At 36.9% G+C, this 12,098-nt stretch overlaps 2 pseudogenes; both read left to right on the top strand.

The window, feature by feature from the left end:
* The first annotated feature begins 1,994 nt into the window (after positions 1–1,994).
* Positions 1,995–2,876, top strand: LOC149539461 (vacuolar-sorting receptor 1 pseudogene; annotated as a pseudogene).
* Positions 2,877–9,885: 7,009 nt separating this feature from the next.
* LOC149539460 (vacuolar-sorting receptor 1 pseudogene) lies at positions 9,886–11,116 on the top strand (annotated as a pseudogene).
* Positions 11,117–12,098: the final 982 nt, after the last annotated feature.

The raw sequence follows: 12,098 nt of genomic DNA, 5'->3' as shown, positions 1-12,098 counted from the left end.
TGCCTTCCATTAATGAAATAGCCCTTTTCTTTACTTCTTGAAATTTATTATTTGCACATGTATCTTGCTTTGTTTTGAATGTTTCTTTCCTAGTTTTAAAGGTTGTATGTTGTCTTCAAACTGTTGATGATTGTTGTACTATGAATATGTCTCTCCTTTTAGCATTTGATGAGCCATAAACTTGCATGTGATTCTTTGAGAGTAGAATAGAATTAGGATCTATGTAATTGGACTTTTCATGGATGTATTGTGCATATAGGGGTGAGTTGTAACCATTTAAATTAGGTACATCACCCCATTTCCCTTTCAACAATTCAATTTCATGCATTTCCTCCACCTTTTTCCTCTCCAAAAGTAGTTAGATGCATCCTGATAGTAAGGAAATTGACCTTCTCCAAAGACTCAATCTAACAATTAAAATCCCACAACTTGGAGATTGTTTTCATGTTACACAAGGTCACTTGAAGGTCATACCATAAGCAAGGATGCATAATTTTGTGTCAACAATATTCAAATTAAAAATCATCAAATTGAGAGGGAAAATGGAAAGCTATCACCTGATCTAGCAAGTCCCCCACCATAGGGGTACACTCACACATTGTAATTTATCATTCTGGTTGTCTTATCTCATTGTACACAACTCCACATGCACATGGAAACATTAGTGTCATAGATATAATATATTGTTGCCCAAGTTTCAATTCATATATTTTTCTTTGAGTTAGAGTCATATCAAAGTGTCAATGTCTTGAGTCTGAGTCTAGATTACACATAGGATGGAATTTCTTCTCATCATTCCTTTGAGCTAACCTAATGCAGGAAATCATATGAGGAATGCACTAGTCCAATGCTAATTTATTAGGTTTTGGAGGGTGTTGGGACTAAAATTTGCATGGTCAAATTTTGAGTCATGTATTGTGAATTTTGAAAAATCATGCCCTAAAGTGCCTATTATGCATATGTAGTTGGTTGTCGGTTTGAGGCCTAGATGGTGTTTGAGTGGCTTAACACCTTTCATTTGACATATGCATGTGTTCCACGATGTTATTTTTTCATCCCGAATCATTCTGTGAAGTGCCATTTTAAGCTAGTGTCAAAATTTGCAATTCTGCCAAAGTGTCAAATAGCGACCAGAGGCCCAATTTGCATTTGAATATCTTTTACCCAGGAATGTTTCATGACCCGCCACTTTGGGAGTGTTTAGCTTCCATAACAAAGAACCTATGTTTCAATTTTCAAGTCTTTTCAAATTCGTTTAACTAGGTTTCGAACCCCTCAAAGTTGGTCGGTTACTGTTTTGTACATTTGTGTAGTTGTTCACAGTTCTGGGAAGCCCTGTTCGACCAATGATATCTTTGACCCAATTGATCCAAATGAGGAAATTCTTTTTGCACTATGTTCTAGGGGTCAGATACTTCATATGTTCAAATTTTGAGATCATGTCGAATCCATTTGATCAGTTTGCTAACATGATCAAAAACCCAGTTTGCATTGTTTTGTTACGGCTAAGGCATCTAGATTGATTCACATCCTTGTTCGGCACGTTATAACTCTCATCCCGTGATTGGTGAGCCTAAATGGATTATATCATTGTGTTGTCTCCTAAAAATCCTTCAAGTATGCCAGTTCCCAAGTCATGACAAATCCATTTGCATAGTTTCATATGTCCGCACATTTGCCAAAAAATTACTTTTTGACACATTTCTTAGTCAAAATTTCCAAGTGCCTGTTTTCGGAAATTCGCCAAATGTGCCCTGTGATTCCTCATGAGCCCAAAACATGGACTTATATTCTCTTCATGGCAAAGAACTTATATCCTAGTTTTCAAAACCCCAAGTGATCAATAACCCAGTTTATAATTCCGAACCCGAGCCCAGTTTATGTTTTTTAACATTGTTTGCTTACAGGATTTTTAAAGTATGGATGTTCGACAATTAAAATCTTTTGACTGGAGATTCGTCATGGGCTAAAAATTTGCAGCATGGTAAAATTGCTATTTTGCTTTGAAAGTCTGGAATGCTCATAATGCTGGGGCAGCGGCTGTCCTTGTGGCTGATGACAAGGATGAATCTTTGATAACTATGGATTTGCCTGGTGAAGGTGGTTCAGCTTATGAACAGAATATCACTATTCCCTCTGCACTCATTGAGAAGAATTTAGGTGACAAACTGAAAGATGCTATTAGTAAGAGGAATATGGTCAATATTAATTTGGACTGGAGAGAGTCTGTTCCACACACAGATGAACGTGTGGAGTATGAGTTGTGGAAAAATAGCAATGATGAATGTGGATTGAAGTGTGATATGAAGATGGAGTTTTTAAAGAATTTCAAAGGAGCTGCTCAAATTCTTAAGAAAAATGGGTACACACAATTTACTCCTCACTATATCACTTGGTACTGCCCTCAAGCCTTTGTAGTGAGCAAGCAATGCAAAGCTCAATGCATTAATAACAGAAGATACTGTGCACCTGATCCAGAACAAGACTTCAATCGGGGGTATGATGGGAAAGATGTGGTGACTGAAAATTTGAGACAACTGTGTGTTTTTACTGTTGCTAAAGAGGATAGCAGACCATGGGTTTGGTGGGACTACGTTACTGATTTCCGCATCAGGTGTCCAATGAAGGACAAAAAATATAACAAAGAATGTGCAGACAGTGTCATCAAATCTCTAGGTCTGGACAGGAAGAAGGTAGAAAAGTGCATGGGGGATCCCATTGCCGATACTGAAAACTCTATTTTGAAAGCTGAGCAAGATAAACAGGTTGGACATGGATCTCGTGGTGATGTCACAATATTACCCACTCTTATTATTAATGACATACAATACAGAGGAAAACTTGACAAAGGAGCTGTAGGTTCCAATAAATTTTAAAAGAACAAGGAGCCGATTCCAACCACAGTCAAACAAAAGGCGATGAGCAATAAAAAACAATTATCCCACATTGATAAAACGTGGGTATGTTTTATGTATTTAAATACCCAAACACACTTAATAAGATGTGAATTGAGGCAGGAGCCTTTTGAAGGCACGAGCTCGAGGGGAGGGGCCCGCCGTGGACTGCCAGTTGGTGCGCAAATGGAAATATTTTGAACGAGCATGCAATAATGATGAGTTGGCGCCCAAAACTTGGATGCAAGGAGATGACGACACGTGTCCAAATCGGAGGGTCGTCGCTAACTCGCCAAGCAAAAGATGCGTGAGAATTAACATAGCGAGTTAGCGAGAAGACGACACGTGGCGGATGGGGCAAATCAGGCAGACCAATCAGCAAGTGACATGTGGCACCGGTCAAACCAAGGTTGACCACAGATTCAAAGGGTCAGGAAAATTTGTAGAGTTAAAAATAATAATATTTTATTATTATTTTTTGTTAAAAATGCCCACATATACTTCAGAATTTTTCAAATTTTATAAAAAAATCAAATGGCAAGCATAACTTTCAGTCAGAAGAGTCATTTTTGAAATGATTTTTTTTGGGGTTTCCTGGAGGCAAAATAGGCGATGTTATATATCGTCGGAATCGGGAGAAGATGAACTTTTCGATTCTGGAGTCGGCTTTTGCACAGGTATCAGTCAGTTTGAGCTACACGAGATTTTCTATCAGGTATCTAAAGTGCAACCATATTCATACCAAGAAGTTCAGATTTGTTTTTTGTCAAGATAATGACCTGGATATCAGTAGAAGGCAATGGAAATGTAGTTAGGGTCGAATTTTTCCTGATTTACTCAGTAAAAACTCATTTTCACTAGCTTTTTCATGGGGAAATCAGATTTTTGACAAGTAAAGGGTTTTCATCATTAGGCATAGATATTTTGCAAAGTTTGTTACAGATTAATGATGAAACAAAATCAAATCAGAATGGGAGATGGAAGGAAGAAGTTATTCAATTACAGAGGATTGAATTTCAAGTGGACACTTGTCATCTTCAGAATAGATTCGGGAATTCTTTCTCTTCTATATCTTTCTTTCTTGCTTCCATTGAAAGGGTTCCAGTTTTTGCACTGAGAAACCATTCTTCAGCATTTTCTCTTGTATTGAACAACATTTTAAGTTTTATGCAGATAGTTCTTTTCTGTTAGGTGATCTATGAGTTAATTTCTGTACATTTCATGTATTTGATTTCAAGGAAAACAAATAAAGTGCAGCAAAAGTTTGAAGTTCAGTTTGAATCTTGTCTCCTGATTATGGCTCTGTTATTTCTTCTAATTTGTGATCAAAGAGCATGAATTAGGTTACATTACATTTTGAAATGTATGTGGTTAAAATGTCTTGCTTATGGAACAAAGAACCATGTAATTGCTTGATATTTGTCACAGGGTTTGCAAATTTCATGATAGGATTTTCTGAGTATGAGATTCATTCTGTAGCAGATGTCTATTCACAAGGTGAAAGATAGATCAGGGATCTTAATGTAGAGATACGTTTGAGGTTTCCAGGAGATGTATGGTTATGATTCATTTAATTGCCCAATAGATAAGGCACTGGTCGGAGATAGGATCATTAAGTTCTGTTGCTCATACTTGGGTCTTGCTGATATCAACATATTAAATCAATTTTCCCTTTTATGTTGAAAGCTACTCAATGTTAACCCACACTTAGCTTGCCAGTTTCATGAGTTATGTTCTTAGCTAGTTCATGCTTATGATTCCTGGTTGAGTATAGAAGAAATAAGGGTTTTATCTGCTTCATATTAGATTCAGTGTATGCTTTGACAACTGGTACCATATAAAGAATCTACAGGTCTACCCACCTAGGTTTTGCAGAGCCTGAAGTAGAAGAAGGGTCATGCCTTATAGTTGGCCTGGTGTCTGAATGGATGTGTTGATAATGGGAGTTAGCTGCCCCTAGATGCATCTTGTTCTCATCAGGGTAATTGGAAATAGGTAACATTTTCAAACACCAACAAAATGGCGTCTCTGCTGGGGAGTGTATTGGATCAGATTCAAGAGAAACCTTGAGAATTTGAAAAGACGAGATTCAATACAGCAGGAGAAGTGCATTAAAATTTTTCAGCAGTAAGTTCTTTGATGTTCTTTCCAGTTTTCTTACTCCACATCATGCACCCCAGTATGTTTTATCCACTTGCGACAGTGACTTATTGGTTGAGTTCATATTGTGCTCTCCTCAAGTTTTATTTTCAATCAATTCAACCGGACCTTGTTTTCAAAGTGCTGTTGTAATTTCAGAGTCAGAATTGTGATCAAAAGTGTGTCTCTCTTCAAGGTGTTTGGTGACTTTCAAAATTTTCAAGTTGAATTGTCAGTTCAGATCTGCCATGTTATAAATCATTGTTTCAAATCTTTCTCACAATAGTGAGTGGCGACTCTACTTAAAGGATCTCTAAATCATTGTAGATCAGTGATGTATAAATTGTTTTCAAGAGTTTTCAGTGGAATCAAGCAGATCTGAAAATTAGGTGAATTTGCAAGCAAGAAGAGAGATCTATTATAAGTTTCTGACTAGTAAGTGTTGTTTGATTTGTTGTCGTAAGAATTTGTAATGATAAAGATGAATCACAGCAGTGATGTCATTTAATTCTTCTCAAGGAGATGGCGACTCTGTAAGGTTTGATCAGTGGTGTAAAGAATTCAGATTAGCACCAGGCCAATCAGCAGATCAGTGGCTTCATGCAGCAACACTTGAGGTATTTTATGCTTTCATATGATTTCTTTTCAATGAAAGTGAGTTCCACATATGTGTTCTCCAATCAAGTGAAGGTTTAGCACTAAGAAGAGGAGAATGATTTGATAAGTTTTATGCACTTCATTAGAACGAGTTTCAATTGTTGTTTTGAAGTTGTGAAGTGTATTTGAAGCGTTCATTTGGTAGAGGGTTGTGAAAAATTTGCTACAAGTTATGAATTCTGAAAGTATTTAATGGTGAATGAGTCTTGAGTTGAAGAATATCAAGTTTCATATCATCTAGTATGCAGCCTGTTAGTGAAGTTCCTAGATCCATCTCTACCAGGAGGTATATGCCATTGAATTTTAATGGTATCCATGGTTTCCCAAATACTATGCCTTGTAACCTCAGACAGTATTTGCCTAAGTTTGGTGGAAACTATGAAAATTCAGCCAGTCATCATGTTCAGCTATTTAGTGACTTGGTTGGTGATTTTGAAATTGCTCATGAAGACATTCAGATGAAATTGTTTGTTCAGACTTTAGAGGATGATGCTAGGGACTGGTTTTCATTTTTACCAGCATGTTCAATTTCATCCTGGGATGAATTACTATCAGCCTTCATGATGCAGTTTGGGGAAAGAGTAAGCATCTCTGAATATTTTGATAAGTTTTTGAAAATTGAAATCAGGAATGGTGAGTTAGTTCCTGAATTTAATATCAGATTTGCAAAGATTTTGAGTGAATTTCCTGAAAGTTACAAATCGGATGATCAAATGTGTTTAGTGGTTTATCTCGGTGCTTTTGATAGGAAGATGAACTATCTGTTGAGAGATAAGGAACCTAGAACTTTCCATCATGCATTCATGACAGCTATAGAGATTGAGAATAACATAAAATATGGCTTAACCCGGAGTCACTTCTCTAGAAATATTGGCTGGAAATATGAGGTGCAAAGCACAAGTCAATGTCATAAGGAGTGTTCGATTTCAGATTAGCAAATAAGCACTCTTGCTGTTATAAATAGTTTTGTTGAAGATTCAAAAATAAAAACATGTGAACATGAAATCTCTCTGTTGCAAAAAAGAAATGATTCCACTATTGCTGAAGTGAATGCACATGTTTATGGTATTACAACAGCAACTGATAGATTTGATTCACTTGATGAGTCATCCATGCAAGGTATAAATCCGGCCATTCATTTTCCCTTTGATAATTTGCATTATGTTGAAAACATAATAAATCAGGAAGAGGAAAGGTATTCATCTCAGTATGAGGAGGAAGAAACCAGAAGTAATCTATCAAGAGATAAAGGTAAAATTGCTGATCCAACATGTCATGGCAAGATGACACAATATAAAGAATGTAAATCATATGTATCTCAGTCACAGTCAGAAGAACTAAGCTCATATGTTGATAATATTTTAGCAGTAGAGATGCATTCTCTTCACCAATGGGATAGGCAAGAAATGAATTATCTCGTTGAGAGATTGTATCATGTTGAGAACGTTATTAAATCTGAAGTTGAAAGACAATCATATCAATGTGAGTATGATAAAGCTGAGAGTTGTCTTCCAAGTGATAATGATGTTGCTGATCCAATGTATTATCAAGAGGTGTCATATGAAGCTGATGATGAGAGTTATTACTCAAGTCAAGAAGAGGATAGTGCTAGTGTGTATCCGTCTTCATGTGAATCAGATGCTGATTGGGAAGAAGAGAGCAATGACGAAAGTGAGTGCTTGTATGTCAGTAAAGGTATGAGTACTATTTCTAAATCTGAAATTGAGTTTCCATTTCAGAATTGTGTAAACCAGTTTGAGATTGAAAGTTATGAAGAAAATGTGTCTACACAATATGAAGACAAAGAGGTTATCCATAAAGACGTATTACCTAATTGTGTAGAAGAGTGTCTTGAGGATGAGTGCAGTGATGATCAGTACGTGATTGATCCTAAGATTAATGCATCAACACCTATTGGTAAGATAAATGATGATTTTCTTGCAAAACATTGTAATCACCTATATGGAGACAAGGAAAGTAACTTTGATTTGTATTCTACATGCTTTGTTGACGGAGTGGATGTTGAGTCTTCATATGATTCTGATTTTTCTTCTTCATATGCTGAAAGTGTCCATGACAGTGATGTTAGAAATGGTTTTAAAGTTTTCACTAATCCGTTATATGGTGAGAAGTTTGATGTTGATCAGCACATTACTTGTCCTAATGTCTACAAAGGCGCTTTGCATGGAGTTATCAATCCTCTTTTTGAAGAACACATGGAAGTTTCAAATTTAGCAGAGAATAAGTTTAATGATGATACTTTGTCTTACTGCTGTGAGAGATCAGAATGTTCTTCTTTCGAGTTTGATAGTGAAACTAATGATTATGTTGCATCTGAGGAGGTAAATGACAAGGTGTTTGATGAGACGGTTATTGAAAATCTACCTATACCTTGTTATGATTTTTATGATGAACTCTCTGATGTAAAGACTAATCTGTTCGCTGATTGTGAAGAACCATTTGAAGGTTGTGGATTAGCTTCAGATTCTGACATTGATGATATATGTGAGTACAAGTCAGAATGTTCATTTGAATATCATCCGGTTATGCATAAGGAAACATATTTTCAAGGTATGTGTGATCCCTTTCCCCAAGTTGAATATGAAGCCTTCATATTCGAAAATGATAGCATGCATGAGTCATTTGTTAGAGAAGGTTTTTAGTTTCAGTCTAATATTTTTGAGCATGCTGATCAGAACTTTCATAATGAGCTAACGGTTGAAGATGAATATAGTTTTTATTTGCATTGTGAAAGTCAAGGTTTAGATTCAGTTTTGCCAAATGAGTTGATTCAGAATGATAATTTGATTGGTGAGACTGATAGGAGCAGATAATTCAATTTACCTCATGAAAGTTCAGATGAGAATCATGTTTATGACAGAGGTAAATAATTCTGCTGAAGTTCGGTGGCCCGACGCCATCGTGTGTACATAGTCTTGGTAGTTGTAGTTGTTTCCTTGCTTTCAATAAGCTGTTCGAGAGAAGTTTTGCTGTTCAAATGTGTGGTCTGCTTCTCCCAGAGATCTGAAATCTTGCCATGCCCGCAAGGGACATACATCCCAAGACAGAGCCACTGTTGGGACTAAAATTTTCATGGTCAAATTTTGAGTCATGTATTGTGAATTTTGAAAAATCATGCCCTAAAGTGCCTATTATGCATATGTAGTTGGTTGTCGGTTTGAGGCCTAGATGGTGTTTGAGTGGCTTAAAACCTTTCATTTGACATATGCATGTGTTCCACGATGTTATTTTGTCATCCTGAATCATTCTGTGAAGTGCCATTTTAAGCTAGTGTCAAAATTTGCAATTCTGCCAAAGTGTCAAATAGAGACCAGAGGCCCAATTTGCATTTGAATATCTTTTACCCAAGAATGTGTCATGACCCGCCACTTTGGGAGTGTTTAGTTTCCATAACAAAGAACCTATGTTTCAATTTTCAAGTCTTTTCAAATTCGTTTGACTAGGTTTCGAACCCCTCAAAGTTGGTCGGTTACTGTTTTGTACATTTGTGTAGTTGTTCACAGTTCTGGGAAGCCCTGTTCGACTGATGATATCTTTGACCCAGTTGATCCAAATGAGGAAATTCTTTTTGCACTATGTTCTAGGGGTCAGATACTTCATATGTTCAAATTTTGAGATCATGTCGAATCCATTTGATCAGTTTGCTAACATGATCAAAAACCCAGTTTGCATTGTTTTGTTACGGCTAAGGCATCTAGATTGATTCACATCCTTGTTCGGCACGTTATAACTCTCATCCCGTGATTGGTGAGCCTAAATGGATTATATCATTGTGTTGTCTCCTAAAAATCCTTCAAGTATGCCAGTTCCCAAGTCATGAAAAATCCATTTGCATAGTTTCATATGTCCGCACATTTGCCAAAAAATTACTTTTTGACACATTTCTTAGTCAAAATTTCCAAGTGCCTGTTTTCGGAAATTCGCCAAATGTGCCCTGTGATTCCTCATGAGCCCAAAACATGGACTTATATTCTCTTCATGGAAAAGAACTTATATCCTAGTTTTCAAAACCCCAAGTGATCAATAACCCAGTTTATAATTCCGAACCCGAGCCCAGTTTATGTTTTTTAACATTGTTTGCTTACAGGATTTTTAAAGTATGGATGTTCGACAATTAAAATCTTTTGACTGGAGATTCGTCATGGGCTAAAAATTTGCAGCATGGTAAAATTGCTATTTTGCTTTGAAAGTCTGGAATGCTCAGAATGCTGGGGCAGCGGCTGTCCTTGTGGCTGATGACAAGGATGAATCTTTGATAACTATGGATTTGCCTGGTGAAGGTGGTTCAGCTTATGAACAGAATATCACTATTCCCTCTGCACTCATTGAGAAGAATTTAGGTGACAAACTGAAAGATGCTATTAGTAAGAGGAATATGGTCAATATTAATTTGGACTGGAGAGAGTCTGTTCCACACACAGATGAACGTGTGGAGTATGAGTTGTGGAAAAATAGCAATGATGAATGTGGATTGAAGTGTGATATGCAGATGGAGTTTTTAAAGAATTTCAAAGGAGCTGCTCAAATTCTTAAGAAAAATGGGTACACACAATTTACTCCTCACTATATCACTTGGTACTGCCCTCAAGCCTTTGTAGTGAGCAAGCAATGCAAAGCTCAATGCATTAATAACAGAAGATACTGTGCACCTGATCCAGAACAAGACTTCAATCGGGGGTATGATGGGAAAGATGTGGTGACTAAAAATTTGAGACAACTGTGTGTTTTTACTGTTGCTAAAGAGGATAGCAGACCATGGGTTTGGTGGGACTACATTACTGATTTCCGCATCAGGTGTCCAATGAAGGACAAAAAATATAACAAAGAATGTGCAGACAGTGTCATCAAATCTCTAGGTCTGGACAGGAAGAAGGTAGAAAAGTGCATGGGGGATCCCATTGCCGATACTGAAAACTCTATTTTGAAAGCTGAGCAAGATAAACAGGTTGGACATGGATCTCGTGGTGATGTCACAATATTACCCACTCTTATTATTAATGACATACAATACAGAGGAAAACTTGACAAAGGAGCTGTAGGTTCCAATAAATTTTAAAAGAACAAGGAGCCGATTCCAACCACAGTCAAACAAAAGGCGATGAGCAATAAAAAACAATTATCCCACATTGATAAAACGTGGGTATGTTTTATGTATTTAAATACCCAAACACACTTAATAAGATGTGAATTGAGGCAGGAGCCTTTTGAAGGCACGAGCTCGAGGGGAGGGGCCCGCCGTGGACTGCCAGTTGGTGCGCAAATGGAAATATTTTGAACGAGCATGCAATAATGATGAGTTGGCGCCCAAAACTTGGATGCAAGGAGATGACGACACGTGTCCAAATCGGAGGGTCATCGCTAACTCGCCAAGAAAAAGATGCGTGAGAATTAACATAGCGAGTTAGCGAGAAGACGACACGTGGCGGATGGGGCAAATCAGGCAGACCAATCAGCAAGTGACATGTGGCACCGGTCAAACCAAGGTTGACCACAGATTCAAAGGGTCAGGAAAATTTGTAGAGTTAAAAATAATAATATTTTATTATTTTTTTTTGTTAAAAATGCCCACATATACTTCAGAATTTTTCAAATTTTATAAAAAAATCAAATGGCAGGCATAACTTTCAGTCAGAAGAGTCATTTTTGAAATGATTTTTTTGGGGTTTCCTGGAGGCAAAATAGGCGATGTTATATATCGTCGGAATCGGGAGAAGATGAACTTTCCGATTCTGGAGTCGGCTTTTGCACAGGTATCAGTTAGTTTGAGCTACACGAGATTTTCTATCAGGTATCTAAAGTGCAACCATATTCATACCAAGAAGTTCAGATTTGTTTTTTGTCAAGATAATGACCTGGATATCAGTAGAAGGCAATGGAAATGCAGTTAGGGTCAAATTTGTCCTGATTTACTCAGTAAAAACTCATTTTCACTAGCTTTTTCATGGGGAAATCAGATTTTTGACAAGTAAAGGGTTTTCATCATTAGGCATAGATATTTTGCAAAGTTTGTTACAGATTAATGATGAAACAAAATCAAATCAGAATGGGAGATGGAAGGAAGAAGTTATTCAGTTACAGAGGATTGAATTTCAAGCGGACACTTGTCATCTTCAGAATAGATCCGGGAATTCTTTCTCTTCTATATCTTTCTTTCTTGCTTCCATTGAAAGGGTTCCAGTTTTTGCACTGAGAAACCATTCTTCAGCATTTTCTCTTGTATTGAACAACATTTTAAGTTTTATGCAGATAGTTCTTTTCTGTTAGGTGATCTATGAGTTAATTTCTGTACATTTCATGTATTTGATTTCAAGGAAAACAAATAAAGTGCAGCAAAAGTTTGAAGTTCAGTTTGAATCTTGTCTCCTGATTATGGCTCTGTTATTTCTT

This window comes from Cupressus sempervirens, chromosome 9, assembly GCF_028749045.1.
Source record: "Cupressus sempervirens isolate cs-2001-9-10 chromosome 9, ASM2874904v1, whole genome shotgun sequence".
NCBI classification, from domain to species: Eukaryota; Viridiplantae; Streptophyta; class Pinopsida; order Cupressales; family Cupressaceae; genus Cupressus; species Cupressus sempervirens.
This window is presented reverse-complemented; position numbering and strand designations above follow the sequence as displayed.